Genomic DNA, 19,011 nt, shown 5'->3' on the forward strand with positions numbered 1-19,011 from the left:
GACACACCGCAGACACAGAGCACAGGCACACTGCAGACACAGAGCACAGACACACTGCACACACAGAGCACAGGCACACTGCAGACACAGAGCACAGACACACTGCAGACACAGAGCACAGACACACTGCAGACACAGAGCACATACACACTGCAGACACAGAGCACAGACACACTGCAGACACAGAGCACAGACACACTGCAGACACAGAGCACAGACACACGGCAGACACAGAGGACAGGCACCCTGCAGACACAGAGCACAGACACACTGCAGACACAGAGCACAGACACACTGCAGACACAGAACACAGACACACCGCACACACAGAGCACAGACACACCGCAGACACAGAGCACAGACACACTGCAGACACAGAGCACAGGCACACTGCAGACACAGAGCACCGACACACTGCACACACAGAGGACAGACACACTGCAGACACAGAGCACAGACACACTGCACACACAGAGCACAGGCACACTGCAGACACAGAGCACAGACACACTGCACACACAGAGCACAGACACACTGCAGACACAGAACACAGACACACTGCAGACACAGAGCACAGACACACTGCAAACACAGAGCACAGGCACACTGCAGACACAGAGCACAGACACACTGCAGACACAGAGCACAGACACACTGCAGACACAGAGCACAGACACACTGCAGACACAGAGCACAGACACACTGCAGACACAGAGCACAGACACACTGCAGACACAGAGCACAGACACACCGCAGACACAGAGGACAGGCACACTGCATACACAGAGCACAGACACACTACAGACACAGAGCACAGGCACACTGCAGACACAGAGGACAGACACACTGCAGACACAGAGGACAGACACACTGCAGACACAGAGGACAGACACACTGCAGACACAGAGCACAGACACACTGCAGACACAGAGGACAGACACACTGCAGACACAGAGCACAGACACACTGCAGACACAGAGCACAGACACACTGCAGACACAGAGCACAGACACACTGCACACACAGAGCACAGACACACCGCAGACACAGAGCACAGACACACTGCAGACACAGAGCACAGACACACTGCAGACACAGAGCACAAACACACTGCAGACACAGAGCACAGACACACTGCACACACAGAGCACAGACACACCGCAGACACAGAGCACAGGCACACTGCAGACACAGAGCACAGACACACTGCACACACAGAGCACAGACACACCTCAGACACAGAGCACAGACACACTGCAGACACAGAGCACAGGCACACTGCAGACACAGAGCACAAACACACTGCAGACACAGAGCACAGACACACTGCAGACACAGAGCACAGACACACTGCAGACACAGAGCACAGACACACTGCACACACAGAGCACAGACACACTGCGGATACAGAGTACAGACACACTGCAGACACAGAGCACAGACACACTGCAGACACAGAGCACAGACACACTGCACACACAGAGCACAGACACACCGCAGACACAGAGCACAGACATACTGCAGACACAGAGCACAGACACACCGCAGACACAGACCACAGACACACCGCAGACACAGAGCACAGACACACTGCACACACAGAGCACAGACACACTGCAGACACAGAGCACAGACACACTGCAGACACAGAGCACAGACACACCGCAGACACAGAGCACAGGCACACTGCAGACACAGAGCACAGACACACTGCAGACACAGAGCACAGGCACACTGCAGACACAGAGCACAGACACACTGCACACACAGAGCACAGACACACTGCAGACACAGAGCACAGACACACTGCAGACACAGAGCACAGACACACCGCAGACACAGAGCACAGGCACACTGCAGACACAGAGCACAGGCACACTGCAGACACAGAGCACAGACACACTGCAGACACAGAGCACAGACACACTGCACACACAGAGCACAGACACACCGCAGACACAGAGCACAGACACACTGCAGACACAGAGCACAGACACACCGCAGACACAGAGCACAGGCACACTGCAGACACAGAGCACAGGCACACTGCAGACACAGAGCACAGACACATTGCAGACACAGAGCACAGACACACTGCAGACACAGAGCACAGACACATTGCAGACACAGAGCACAGACACACTGCAGACACAGAGCACAGACACACTGCAGACACAGAGCACAGACACACTGCACACACAGAGCACAGGCACACTGCAGACACAGAGCACAGACACACTGCAGACACAGAGCACAGACACACTGCAGACACAGAGGACAGGCACACTGCAGACACAGAGCACAGACACACTGCACACACAGAGCACAGACACACTGCAGACACAGAGCACAGACACACTGCAGACACAGAGCACAGACACACTGCACACACAGAGGACAGGCACACTGCAGACACAGAGCACAGACACACTGCAGACACAGAGCACAGACACACTGCAGACACAGAGCACAGGCACACTGCAGACACAGAGCACAGACACACTGCAGACACAGAGCACAGACACACCGCACACACAGAGCACAGACACAGAGCACAGACACACTGCAGACACAGAGCACAGACACACTGCAGACACAGAGCACAGACACACTGCAGACACAGAGCACAGGCACACTGCAGACACAGAGCACAGACACACTGCAGACACAGAGCACAGACACACCACACACACAGAGCACAGACACAGAGCACAGACACACTGCAGACACAGAGGACAGGCACACTGCAGAGACAGAGCACAGACACACTGCACACACAGAGCACAGACACACTGCAGACACAGAGCACAGACACACTGCACACACAGAGCACAGACACACTGCAGACACAGAGCACAGACACACTGCAGACACAGAGCACAGACACACTGCAGACACAGAGGACAGGCACACTGCAGACACAGAGCACAGACACACTGCAGACACAGAGCACAGACACACTGCAGACACAGAGCACAGACACACTGCAGACACAGCACACAGACACACTGCAGACACAGAGCACAGGCACACCGCAGACACAGAGGAGAGACACACTGCAGACACAGAACACAGACACACTGCAGACACAGAGGGCAGGCACACTGCAGACACAGCGCACAGACACACTGCACACACAGAGCACAGACACACTGCAGACACAGAGCACAGACACACTGCAGACACAGAGCACAGACACACCGCAGACACAGAGCACAGACACACCGCAGACACAGAGCACAGACACACTGCACACACAGAGCACAGACACACTGCAGACACAGAGCACAGACACACTGCAGACACAGAGCACAGACACACTGCACACACAGAGCACAGACACACTGCAGACACAGAGCACAGACACACTGCACACACAGAGCACAGACACACTGCAGACACAGAGCAGACACACTGCAGACACAGAGCACAGACACACTGCACACACAGAGCACAGACACACTGCACACACAGAGCACAGACACACTGCAGACACAGAGCACAGACACAGAGCACAGACACACTGCAGACACAGAGCACAGACACACTGCAGACACAGAGCACAGACACACTGCAGACACAGAGCACAGACACAGAGCACAGACACACTGCAGACACAGAGCACAGACACACTGCAGACACAGAGCACAGACACACTGCAGACACAGAGCACAGACACACTGCACACACAGCAGAGACACACTGCAGACACAGAGCACAGACACACTGCAGACACAGAGCACAGACACACTGCCGACACAGAGCACAGACACACTGCAGACACAAAGGACAGACACACTGCAGACACAGAACACAGACACACTGAAGACACAGAGTACAGGCACACTGCAGACACAGAGCACAGACACAGAGCACAGACACACTGCAGACACAGAGCACAGACACACTGCAGACACAGAGGACAGGCACACTGCAGACACAGAGCACAGACACACTGCAGACACAGAGCACAGTCACACTGCAGACACAGAGCACAGACACACTGCACACACAGAGCACAGACACACCGCAGACACAGAGCACAGACACACCGCAGACACAGAGCACAGACACACTGCACACACAGAGCACAGGCACACTGCACACACAGAGCACAGACACACTGCAGACACAGAGCACAAACACACTGCAGACACAGAGCACAGTCACACTGCAGACACAGAGCACAGACACACTGCACACACAGAGCACAGACACACTGCAGACACAGAGCACAGACACACTGCAGACACAGAGCACAGACACACTGCAGACACAGAGCACAAACACACTGCAGACACAGAGCACAGACACACTGCACACACAGAGCACAGACACACTGCAGACACAGAGCACAGACACACTGCACACAGAGAGCACAGACACACCGCAGACACAGAGCACAGGCACACTGCAGACACAGAGCACAGAAACACTGCACACACAGAGCACAGACACACCGCAGACACAGAGCACAGCCACACTGCAGACACAGAGCACAGGCACACTGCAGACACAGAGCACAAACACACTGCAGACACAGAGCACAGACACAATGCAGACACAGAGCACAGGCACACTGCAGACACAGAGGACAGACACACTGCACACACAGAGCACAGACACACTGCGGATACACAGTACAGACACACTGCAGACACAGAGCACAGACACACTGCAGACACAGAGCACAGACACACTGCACACACTGAGCACAGACACACTGCAGACACAGAGCACAGACACACTGCAGACACAGAGCACAGGCACACTGCAGACACAGAGCACAGACACACTGCACACACAGAGCACAGACACACTGCGGATACAGAGTACAGACACACTGCAGACACAGAGCACAGACACACTGCAGACACAGAGCACAGACACACTGCACACACAGAGCACAGGCACACTGCAGACACAGAGCACAGACACACTGCACACACAGAGCACAGACACACTGCAGACACAGAGCACAGACACACTGCAGACACAGAGCACAGACACACCGCAGACACAGAGCATAGGCACACTGCAGACACAGAGCACAGGCACACTGCAGACACAGAGCACAGGCACACTGCAGACACAGAGCACAGACACACTGCACACACAGAGCACAGACACACTGCAGACACAGAGCACAGACACACCGCAGACACAGAGCACAGACACACCGCAGACACAGAGCACAGGCACACTGCAGACACAGAGCACAGACACACTGCACACACAGAGCACAGGCACACTGCAGACACAGAGCACAGACACACTGCAGACACAGAGCACAGACACACTGCAGACACAGAGCACAGACACACTGCAGACACAGAGGACAGGCACACTGCAGACACAGAGCACAGACACACTGCAGACACAGAGCACAGACACACTGCACACACAGAACACAGACACACTGCAGACACAGAGGACAGACACACTGCAGACACAGAACACAGACAGACTGCAGACACAGAGGACAGGCACACTGCAGACACAGAGCACAGACACACTGCAGACACAGAGCACAGACACACTCCAGACACAGAGCACAGACACACTGCAGACACAGAGCACAGACACACTGCAGACACAGAGCACAGACACACTCCAGACACAGAGCACAGACACACTGCACACACAGAGCACAGGCACACTGCACACACAGAGCACAGACACACTGCAGACAGAGCACAGACACACTGCAGACACAGAGCACAGACACACTGCAGACACAGAGCACAGGCACACTGCAGACACAGAGCACCGACACACTGCACACACAGAGGACAGACACACTGCAGACACAGAGCACAGACACACTGCACACACAGAGCACAGGCACACTGCAGACACAGAGCACAGACACACTGCACACACAGAGCACAGACACACTGCAGACACAGAACACAGACACACTGCAGACACAGAGCACAGACACACTGCAGACACAGAGCACAGGCACACTGCAGACACAGAGCACAGACACACTGCACACACAGAGCACAGGCACACTGCAGACACAGAGCACAGACACACTACAGACACAGAGCACAGGCACACTGCAGACACAGAGGACAGACACACTGCAGACACAGAGGACAGACACACTGCAGACACAGAGGACAGACACACTGCAGACACAGAGCACAGACACACTGCAGACACAGAGGACAGACACACTGCAGACACAGAGCACAGACACACCGCAGACACAGAGCACAGACACACCGCAGACACAGAGCACAGACACACCGCAGACACAGAGCACAGACACACTGCAGACACAGAGCACAGACACACTGCAGACACAGAGCACAAACACACTGCAGACACAGAGCACAGACACACTGCACACACAGAGCACAGACACACCGCAGACACAGAGCACAGGCACACTGCAGACACAGAGCACAGGCACACTGCAGACACAGAGCACAGGCACACTGCACACACAGAGCACAGACACACCTCAGACACAGAGCACAGACACACTGCAGACACAGAGCACAGGCACACTGCAGACACAGAGCACAAACACACTGCAGACACAGAGCACAGACACACTGCAGACACAGAGCACAGACACACTGCAGACACAGAGCACAGACACACTGCAGACACAGAGCACAGACACACTGCACACACAGAGCACAGACACACTGCGGATACAGAGTACAGACACACTGCAGACACAGAGCACAGACACACTGCAGACACAGAGCACAGACACACTGCACACACAGAGCACAGGCACACTGCAGACACAGAGCACAGACACACTGCACACACAGAGCACAGACACACTGCAGACACAGAGCACAGACACACTGCAGACACAGAGCACAGACACACCGCAGACACAGAGCACAGGCACACTGCAGACACAGAGCACAGGCACACTGCAGACACAGAGCACAGACACACTGCAGACACAGAGCACAGACACACTGCACACACAGAGCACAGACACACCGCAGACACAGAGCACAGACACACCGCAGACACAGAGCACAGACACACCGCAGACACAGAGCACAGGCACACCGCAGACACAGAGCACAGGCACACCGCAGACACAGAGCACAGACACACTGCAGACACAGAGCACAGACACACTGCAGACACAGAGCACAGACACACTGCAGACACAGAGCACAGACACACTGCAGACACAGAGCACAGACACACTGCAGACACAGAGCACAGACACACTGCAGACACAGAGCACAGACACACTGCACACACAGAGCACAGGCACACTGCAGACACAGAGCACAGACACACTGCAGACACAGAGCACAGACACACTGCAGACACAGAGGACAGGCACACTGCAGACACAGAGCACAGACACACTGCACACACAGAGCACAGACACACTGCAGACACAGAGCACAGACACACTGCAGACACAGAGCACAGACACACTGCAGACACAGAGGACAGGCACACTGCAGACACAGAGCACAGACACACTGCAGACACAGAGCACAGACACACTGCACACACAGAGCACAGGCACACTGCAGACACAGAGCACAGACACACTGCACACACAGAGCACAGACACACCGCACACACAGAGCACAGACACAGAGCACAGACACACTGCAGACACAGAGCACAGACACACTGCAGACACAGAGCACAGACACACTGCAGACACAGAGCACAGGCACACTGCAGACACAGAGCACAGACACACTGCAGACACAGAGCACATACACACCGCACACACAGAGCACAGACACAGAGCACAGACACACTGCAGACACAGAGGACAGGCACACTGCAGACACAGAGCACAGACACACTGCACACACAGAGCACAGACACACTGCAGACACAGAGCACAGACACACTGCACACACAGAGCACAGACACACTGCAGACACAGAGCACAGACACACTGCAGACACAGAGCACAGGCACACTGCAGACACAGAGCACAGGCACACTGCAGACACAGAGCACAGACACACTGCAGACACAGAGCACAGACACACTGCAGACACAGAGCACAGACACACTGCAGACACAGCACACAGACACACTGCAGACACAGAGCACAGGCACACCGCAGACACAGAGCACAGACACACTGCAGACACAGAACACAGACACACTGCAGACACAGAGCACAGACACACTGCAGACACAGAGCACAGACACACTGCACACACAGAGCACAGACACACTGCAGACACAGAGCACAGACACACTGTAGACACAGAGCACAGACACACTGCAGACACAGAGCACAGACACACTGCAGACACAGAGCACAGACACACTGCAGACACAGAGCACAGACACGCTGCAGACACAGAGGACAGGCACACTGCAGACACAGAGCACAGACACACTGCAGACACAGAGGACAGGCACACTGCAGACACAGAGCACAGGCACACTGCAGACACAGAGCACAGACACACTGCACACACAGAGCACAGACACACTGCAGACACAGAGCCCAGACACACTGCAGACACAGAGCACAGACACAGAGCACAGACACACTGCAGACACAGAGCACAGACACACTGCAGACACAGAGGACAGGCACACTGCACACACAGAGCACAGACACACTGCAGACACAGAGCACAGACACACTGCAGACACAGAGCACAGACACACTGCACGCACAGAGCACAGACACACTGCAGACACAGAGCACAGACACACTGCAGACACAGAGCACAGACACACTGCACACACAGAGCACAGACACACTGCAGACACAGAGCACAGACACACTGCACACACAGAGGACAGGCACACTGCAGACACAGAGCACAGACACACTGCACACACAGAGCACAGACACACTGCGGATACAGAGTACAGACACACTGCAGACACAGAGCACAGACACACTGCAGACACAGAGCACAGACACACTGCACACACAGAGCACAGGCACACTGCAGACACAGAGCACAGACACACTGCACACACAGAGCACAGACACACTGCAGACACAGAGCACAGACACACTGCAGACACAGAGCACAGACACACCGCAGACACAGAGCACAGGCACACTGCAGACACAGAGCACAGGCACACTGCAGACACAGAGCACAGACACACTGCAGACACAGAGCACAGACACACTGCACACACAGAGCACAGACACACCGCAGACACAGAGCACAGACACACCGCAGACACAGAGCACAGACACACCGCAGACACAGAGCACAAGCACACCGCAGACACAGAGCACAGGCACACCGCAGACACAGAGCACAGACACACTGCAGACACAGAGCACAGACACACTGCAGACACAGAGCACAGACACACTGCAGACACAGAGCACAGACACACTGCAGACACAGAGCACAGACACACTGCAGACACAGAGCACAGACACACTGCAGACACAGAGCACAGACACACTGCACACACAGAGCACAGGCACACTGCAGACACAGAGCACAGACACACTGCAGACACAGAGCACAGACACACTGCAGACACAGAGGACAGGCACACTGCAGACACAGAGCACAGACACACTGCACACACAGAGCACAGACACACTGCAGACACAGAGCACAGACACACTGCAGACACAGAGCACAGACACACTGCACACACAGAGGACAGGCACACTGCAGACACAGAGCACAGACACACTGCAGACACAGAGCACAGACACACTGCACACACAGAGCACAGGCACACTGCAGACACAGAGCACAGACACACTGCACACACAGAGCACAGACACACCGCACACACAGAGCACAGACACAGAGCACAGACACACTGCAGACACAGAGCACAGACACACTGCAGACACAGAGCACAGACACACTGCAGACACAGAGCACAGGCACACTGCAGACACAGAGCACAGACACACTGCAGACACAGAGCACATACACACCGCACACACAGAGCACAGACACAGAGCACAGACACACTGCAGACACAGAGGACAGGCACACTGCAGACACAGAGCACAGACACACTGCACACACAGAGCACAGACACACTGCAGACACAGAGCACAGACACACTGCACACACAGAGCACAGACACACTGCAGACACAGAGCACAGACACACTGCAGACACAGAGCACAGACACACTGCAGACACAGAGCACAGGCACACTGCAGACACAGAGCACAGACACACTGCAGACACAGAGCACAGACACACTGCAGACACAGAGCACAGACACACTGCAGACACAGCACACAGACACACTGCAGACACAGAGCACAGGCACACCGCAGACACAGAGCACAGACACACTGCAGACACAGAACACAGACACACTGCAGACACAGAGCACAGACACACTGCAGACACAGAGCACAGACACACTGCACACACAGAGCACAGACACACTGCAGACACAGAGCACAGACACACTGCAGACACAGAGCACAGACACACTGCAGACACAGAGCACAGACACGCTGCAGACACAGAGCACAGACACACTGCAGACACAGAGCACAGACACGCTGCAGACACAGAGGACAGGCACACTGCAGACACAGAGCACAGACACACTGCAGACACAGAGGACAGGCACACTGCAGACACAGAGCACAGGCACACTGCAGACACAGAGCACAGACACACTGCACACACAGAGCACAGACACACTGCAGACACAGAGCCCAGACACACTGCAGACACAGAGCACAGACACAGAGCACAGACACACTGCAGACACAGAGCACAGCCACACTGCACACACAGAGCACAGACACACTGCAGACACAGAGGACAGGCACACTGCACACACAGAGCACAGACACACTGCAGACACAGAGCACAGACACACTGCAGACACAGAGCACAGACACACTGCACACACAGAGCACAGACACACTGCAGACACAGAGCACAGACACACTGCAGACACAGAGCACAGACACACTGCACACACAGAGCACAGACACACTGCAGACACAGAGCACAGACACACTGCACACACAGAGGACAGGCACACTGCAGACACAGAGCACAGACACACTGCAGACACAGAGGACAGACACACTGCACACACAGAGCACAGACACACTGCACACACAGAGCACAGACACACTGCACACACAGAGCACAGACACACTGCAGACACAGAGCACAGACACACTGCAGACACAGAGCACAGACACACTGCAGACACAGAGCACAGACACACTGCACACACAGAGCACAGACACACTGCACACACAGAGCACAGACACACTGCAGACACAGAGCACAGACACACTGCAGACACAGAGCACAGACACACTGCAGACACAGAGCACAGACACACTGCACACACAGAGCACAGACACACTGCACACACAGAGCACAGACACACTTCACACACAGAGCACAGGCACACTGCACACACAGAGCACAGACACACTGCACACACAGAGCACAGACACACTGCACACACAGAGCACAGACACACTTCACACACAGAGCACAGGCACACTGCAGACACAGAGCACAGACACACTGCAGACACAGAGCACAGACACACTGCACACACAGAGCACAGACACACTAGAGACACAGAGGACAGGCACACTGCAGACACAGAGCACAGACACACTGCAGACACAGAGGACAGGCACAGGCTCACTGCAGACACAGAGCACAGACACAGAGCACAGACACACTGCAGACACAGAGCACAGACACACTGCAGACACAGAGCACAGACACACTGCACACACAGAGCACAGACACACTGCAGACACAGAGCACAGACACACTGCAGACACAGAGCACAGACACACTGCAGACACAGAGCACAGACACACTGCAGACACAGAGCACAGTCACACTGCAGACACAGAGCACAGACACACTGCACACACAGAGCACAGACACACCGCAGACACAGAGCACAGACACACCGCAGACACAGAGCACAGACACACTGCACACACAGAGCACAGGCACACTGCACACACAGAGCACAGACACACTGCAGACACAGAGCACAAACACACTGCAGACACAGAGCACAGTCACACTGCAGACACAGAGCACAGACACACTGCACACACAGAGCACAGACACACTGCAGACACAGAGCACAGACACACTGCAGACACAGAGCACAGACACACTGCAGACACAGAGCACAAACACACTGCAGACACAGAGCACAGACACACTGCACACACAGAGCACAGACACACTGCAGACACAGAGCACAGACACACTGCACACAGAGAGCACAGACACACCGCAGACACAGAGCACAGGCACACTGCAGACACAGAGCACAGAAACACTGCACACACAGAGCACAGACACACCGCAGACACAGAGCACAGGCACACTGCAGACACAGAGCACAGGCACACTGCAGACACAGAGCACAAACACACTGCAGACACAGAGCACAGACACAATGCAGACACAGAGCACAGGCACACTGCAGACACAGAGGACAGACACACTGCACACACAGAGCACAGACACACTGCGGATACACAGTACAGACACACTGCAGACACAGAGCACAGACACACTGCAGACACAGAGCACAGACACACTGCACACACTGAGCACAGACACACTGCAGACACAGAGCACAGACACACTGCAGACACAGAGCACAGGCACACTGCAGACACAGAGCACAGACACACTGCACACACAGAGCACAGACACACTGCGGATACAGAGTACAGACACACTGCAGACACAGAGCACAGACACACTGCAGACACAGAGCACAGACACACTGCACACACAGAGCACAGGCACACTGCAGACACAGAGCACAGACACACTGCACACACAGAGCACAGACACACTGCAGACACAGAGCACAGACACACTGCAGACACAGAGCACAGACACACCGCAGACACAGAGCACAGGCACACTGCAGACACAGAGCACAGGCACACTGCAGACACAGAGCACAGGCACACTGCAGACACAGAGCACAGACACACTGCACACACAGAGCACAGACACACTGCAGACACAGAGCACAGACACACCGCAGACACAGAGCACAGACACACCGCAGACACAGAGCACAGGCACACTGCAGACACAGAGCACAGACACACTGCACACACAGAGCACAGGCACACTGCAGACACAGAGCACAGACACACTGCAGACACAGAGCACAGACACACTGCACACACAGAGCACAGACACACTGCAGACACAGAGGACAGGCACACTGCAGACACAGAGCACAGACACACTGCAGACACAGAGCACAGACACACTGCACACACAGAACACAGACACACTGCAGACACAGAGGACAGACACACTGCAGACACAGAACACAGACAGACTGCAGACACAGAGGACAGGCACACTGCAGACACAGAGCACAGACACACTGCAGACACAGAGCACAGACACACTCCAGACACAGAGCACAGACACACTGCAGACACAGAGCACAGACACACTGCAGACACAGAGCACAGACACACTGCACACACAGAGCACAGGCACACTGCAGACACAGAGCACAGACACACTGCAGACACAGAGCACAGACACACTGCAGACACAGAGGACAGGCACACTGCAGACACAGAGCACAGACACACTGCACACACAGAGCACAGACACTGCAGACACAGAGCACAGACACACTGCAGACACAGAGCACAGACACACTGCACACACAGAGGACAGGCACACTCCAGACACAGAGCACAGACACACTGCAGACACAGAGCACAGACACACTGCAGACACAGAGCACAGGCACACTGCAGACACAGAGCACAGACACACTGCAGACACAGAGCACAGACACACCGCACACACAGAGCACAGACACAGAGCACAGACACACTGCAGACACAGAGCACAGACACACTGCAGACACAGAGCACAGACACACTGCAGACACAGAGCACAGGCACACTGCAGACACAGAGCACAGACACACTGCAGACACAGAGCACAGACACACTGCAGACACAGAGCACAGACACGCTGCAGACACAGAGGACAGGCACACTGCAGACACAGAGCACAGACACACTGCAGACACAGAGGACAGGCACACTGCAGACACAGAGCACAGGCACACTGCAGACACAGAGCACAGACACACTGCACACACAGAGCACAGACACACTGCAGACACAGAGCCCAGACACACTGCAGACACAGAGCACAGACACAGAGCACAGACACACTGCAGACACAGAGCACAGCCACACTGCACACACAGAGCACAGACACACTGCAGACACAGAGGACAGGCACACTGCACACACAGAGCACAGACACACTGCAGACACAGAGCACAGACACACTGCAGACACAGAGCACAGACACACTGCACACACAGAGCACAGACACACTGCAGACACAGAGCACAGACACACTGCAGACACAGAGCACAGACACACTGCACACACAGAGCACAGACACACTGCAGACACAGAGCACAGACACACTGCACACACAGAGCACAGACACACTGCAGACACAGAGCACAGACACACTGCACACACAGAGCACAGACACACTGCAGACACAGAGCACAGACACGCTGCAGACACAGAGGACAGGCACACTGCAGACACAGAGCACAGACACACTGCAGACACAGAGCACAGACACACTGCAGACACAGAGCACAGACACACTGCAGACACAGAGCACAGACACACTGCAGACACAGAGGACAGACACACTGCAGACACAGAGGACAGACACACTGCAGACACAGAGCACAGACACACTGCAGACACAGAGGACAGACACACTGCACACACAGAGCACAGACACACTGCAGACACAGAGCACAGACACACTTCACACACAGAGCACAGACACACTGCACACACAGAGCACAGACACACTGCAGACACAGAGCACAGACACACTGCAGACACAGAGCACAGACACACTGCACACACAGAGCACAGACACACTGCAGACACAGAGGACAGACACACTGCAGACACAGAGGACAGACACACTGCAGACACAGAGGACAGGCACACTGCAGACACAGAGCACAGGCACACTGCAGACACAGAGGACAGACACACTGCAGACACAGAGCACAGACACACTGCAGACACAGAGCACAGACACACTGCACACACAGAGCACAGACACACTGCAGACACAGAGCACAGACACACTGCAGACACAGAGCACAGACACACTGCAGACACAGAGCACAGACACACTGCACACACAGAGCACAGACACACTGCACACACAGAGCACAGACACACTGCAGACACAGAGGACAGGCACACTGCAGACACAGAGCACAGACACACTGCAGACACAGAGGACAGACACACTGCAGACACAGAGCACAGACACACTGCAGACACAGAGCACAGACACACTGCACACACAGAGCACAGACACACTGCAGACACAGAGCACAGACACACTGCACACACAGAGCACAGACACACTGCAGACACAGAGCACAGACACACTGCACACACAGAGCACAGACACACTGCACACACAGAGCACAGACACACTGCAGACACAGAGCACAGACACACTGCAGACACAGAGCACAGACACACTGCAGACACAGAGCACAGACACACTGCACACACAGAGCACAGACACACTGCACACACAGAGCACAGACACACTTCACACACAGAGCACAGGCACACTGCACACACAGAGCACAGACACACTGCACACACAGAGCACAGACACACTGCACACACAGAGCACAGACACACTTCACACACAGAGCACAGGCACACTGCAGACACAGAGCACAGACACACTGCAGACACAGAGCACAGACACACTGCACACACAGAGCACAGACACACTGCAGACACAGAGGACAGGCACACTGCAGACACAGAGCACAGACACACTGCAGACACAGAGGACAGGCACAGGCTCACTGCAGACACAGAGGCAGAGGACAGAGTAGGCAAAGAGAAGGAGCAAATACAGTGAAACCCAGAGCTGGTACAAAACAGACAGGAAGACTTCTACAAGGCTGTGCTCAGGCAGTACTTCAACAAAGGAGTTCTGTGAGTTGGAATGGACAAAGTGTGCTCCCATTGTGTCTGCTAGCCCCACACTACAGAAGTACAGAACACAGGGTAACCGTGAGGCAGCACAGATATGGCCAAGCACGGGAATGACCCTGGCCTTAACTACAGTCCAAAACCCAGAACAGTCTCTCTATACCTTGTGCCAGCCGCCACACGCCTGCCCTGCGTCTGATGTGAGCAGTGCACTCGGCCAGCCGCCATGACTGTCCTGCGTCTGATGTGAGCAGTCCACTCGGCCACCATGACTGCTCTGCGTCTGATGTGAGCAGTCCACTCGGCCACCATGACTGCCCTGCGTCTGATGTGAGCAGTCTACTCGGCCAGCCACCATGACTGTCCTGCGTCTGATGTGAGCAGTGCACTCGGCCGCCATGACTGTCCTGCGTCTGATGTGAGCAGTCCACTCGGCCAGCCACCATGACTGTCCTGCGTCTGATGTGAGCAGTGCACTCGGCCGCCATGACTGTCCTGCATCTGATGTGAGCAGTCCACTCGGCCAGCCACCATGACTGTCCTGCGTCTGATGTGAGCAGTGCACTTGGCCACCATGACTGCTCTGCGTCTGATGTGAGCAGTGCACTCTGCCGCCATGACTGTCCTGCGTCTGATGTGAGCAGTCCACTCGGCCACCATGACTGCCCAGCGTCTGATGTGAGCAGTGCACTCGGCCACCATGACGGCCCTGCGTCTGATGTGAGCAGTGCACTCGGCCAGCCACCATGACTGCCCTGCGTCTGATGTGAGCAGTCCACTCAGCCGCCATGACTGTCCTGCGTCTGATGTGAGCAGTGTACTCGGCCACCATGACTGTCCTGCGTCTGATGTGAGCAGTCCACTCGGCCAGCCACCATGACTGCTCTGCGTCTGATGTGAGCAGTCCACTCGGCCACCATGACTGCCCAGCGTCTGATGTGAGCAGTCCACTCAGCCACCATGACTGTCCTGCGTCTGATGTGAGCAGTCCACTCGGCCACCATGACTGCCCAGCGTCTGATGTGAGCAGTCCACTCAGCCACCATGACTGTCCTGCGTCTGATGTGAGCAGTCCACTCGGCCACCATGACTGTCCTGCGTCTGATGTGAGCAGTCCACTCGGCCAGCCACCATGACTGTCCTGCGTCTGATGTGAGCAGTCCACTCGGCCAGCCACCATGACTGTCCTGCGTCTGATGTGAGCAGTCCACTCGGCCACCATGACTGCCCTGCGTCTGATGTGAGCAGTGCACTCGGCCACCATGACTGTCCTGCGTCTGATGTGAGCAGTGCACTCGGCCGCCATGACTGTCCTGCGTCTGATGTGAGCAGTCCACTCAGCCACCATGACTGTCCTGCGTCTGATGTGAGCAGTGCACTCGGCCACCATGACTGCCCTGCGTCTCATGTGAGCAGTCCACTCGGCCACCATGACTGCCCTGCGTCTGATGTGAGCAGTGCACTCGGCCACCATGACGGCCCTGCGTCTGATGTGAGCAGTGCACTCGGCCACCATGACGGCCCTGCGTCTGATGTGAGCAGTCCACTCGGCCAGCCACCATGACTGCCCTGCGTCTGATGTGAGCAGTCCACTCGGCCACCATGACTGCCCTGCGTCTCATGTGAGCAGTCCACTCGGCCACCATGACTGCCCTGCGTCTCATGTGAGCAGTCCACTCGGCCACCATGACTGCCCTGCGTCTGATGTGAGCAGTCCACTCGGCCAGCCACCATGACTGCCCTGCATCTGATGTGAGCAGTCCACTCGGCCAGCCACCATGACTGCTCTGCGTCTGATGTGAGCAGTGCACTCGGCCACCATGACGGCCCTGCGTCTCATGTGAGCAGTCCACTCGGCCACCATGACGGCCCTGCGTCTGATGTGAGCAGTCCACTCGGCCAGCCACCATGACTGCCCTGCGTCTGATGTGAGCAGTCCACTCGGCCAGCCACCATGACTGCCCAGCGTCTGATGTGAGCAGTGCACTCGGCCACCATGACGGCCCTGCGTCTGATGTGAGCAGTCCACTCGGCCACCATGACTGCCCTGCGTCTGATGTGAGCAGTGCACTCAGCCACCATGACTGCCCAGCGTCTCATGTGAGCAGTCCACTCGGCCACCATGACTGCCCTGCGTCTGATGTGAGCAGTGCACTCAGCCACCATGACTGCCCTGCGTCTGATGTGAGCAGTCCACTCGGCCAGCCACCATGACTGCCCTGCGTCTGATGTGAGCAGTCCACTCGGCCAGCCACCATGACTGCCCTGCGTCTGATGTGAGCAGTCCACTCGGCCACCATGACTGCCCTGCGTCTCATGTGAGCAGTCCACTCGGCCACCATGACTGCCCTGCGTCTGATGTGAGCAGTCCACTCGGCCAGCCACCATGACTGCCCTGCATCTGATGTGAGCAGTCCACTCGGCCAGCCACCATGACTGCTCTGCGTCTGATGTGAGCAGTGCACTCGGCCACCATGACGGCCCTGCGTCTCATGTGAGCAGTCCACTCGGCCACCATGACGGCCCTGCGTCTGATGTGAGCAGTCCACTCGGCCAGCCACCATGACTGCCCTGCGTCTGATGTGAGCAGTCCACTCGGCCAGCCACCATGACTGCCCAGCGTCTGATGTGAGCAGTGCACTCGGCCACCATGACGGCCCTGCGTCTGATGTGAGCAGTCCACTCGGCCACCATGACTGCCCTGCGTCTGATGTGAGCAGTGCACTCAGCCACCATGACTGCCCAGCGTCTCATGTGAGCAGTCCACTCGGCCACCATGACTGCCCTGCGTCTGATGTGAGCAGTGCACTCAGCCACCATGACTGCCCTGCGTCTGATGTGAGCAGTCCACTCGGCCAGCCACCATGACTGCCCTGCGTCTGATGTGAGCAGTCCACTCGGCCAGCCACCATGACTGCCCTGCGTCTGATGTGAGCAGTCCACTCGGCCACCATGACGGCCCTGCGTCTGATGTGAGCAGTCCACTCGGCCAG

The 19,011-nt window shown here is 56.0% G+C and overlaps 1 protein-coding gene across 1 annotated transcript in view; it reads right to left on the minus strand.

Annotated features, from left to right (window-relative positions):
* The window catches only part of Cep72 (centrosomal protein 72), a 65,582-nt gene that overhangs the window by 22,427 nt on the left and 24,144 nt on the right, over positions 1-19,011 (minus strand). The gene's annotated exons all lie outside the window — the stretch shown is intronic.

This window comes from Dipodomys spectabilis, unplaced genomic scaffold (genome assembly GCF_019054845.1).
Source record: "Dipodomys spectabilis isolate Male_0828 unplaced genomic scaffold, ASM1905484v1 ptg000179l, whole genome shotgun sequence".
Taxonomy (NCBI): domain Eukaryota; kingdom Metazoa; phylum Chordata; class Mammalia; order Rodentia; family Heteromyidae; genus Dipodomys; species Dipodomys spectabilis.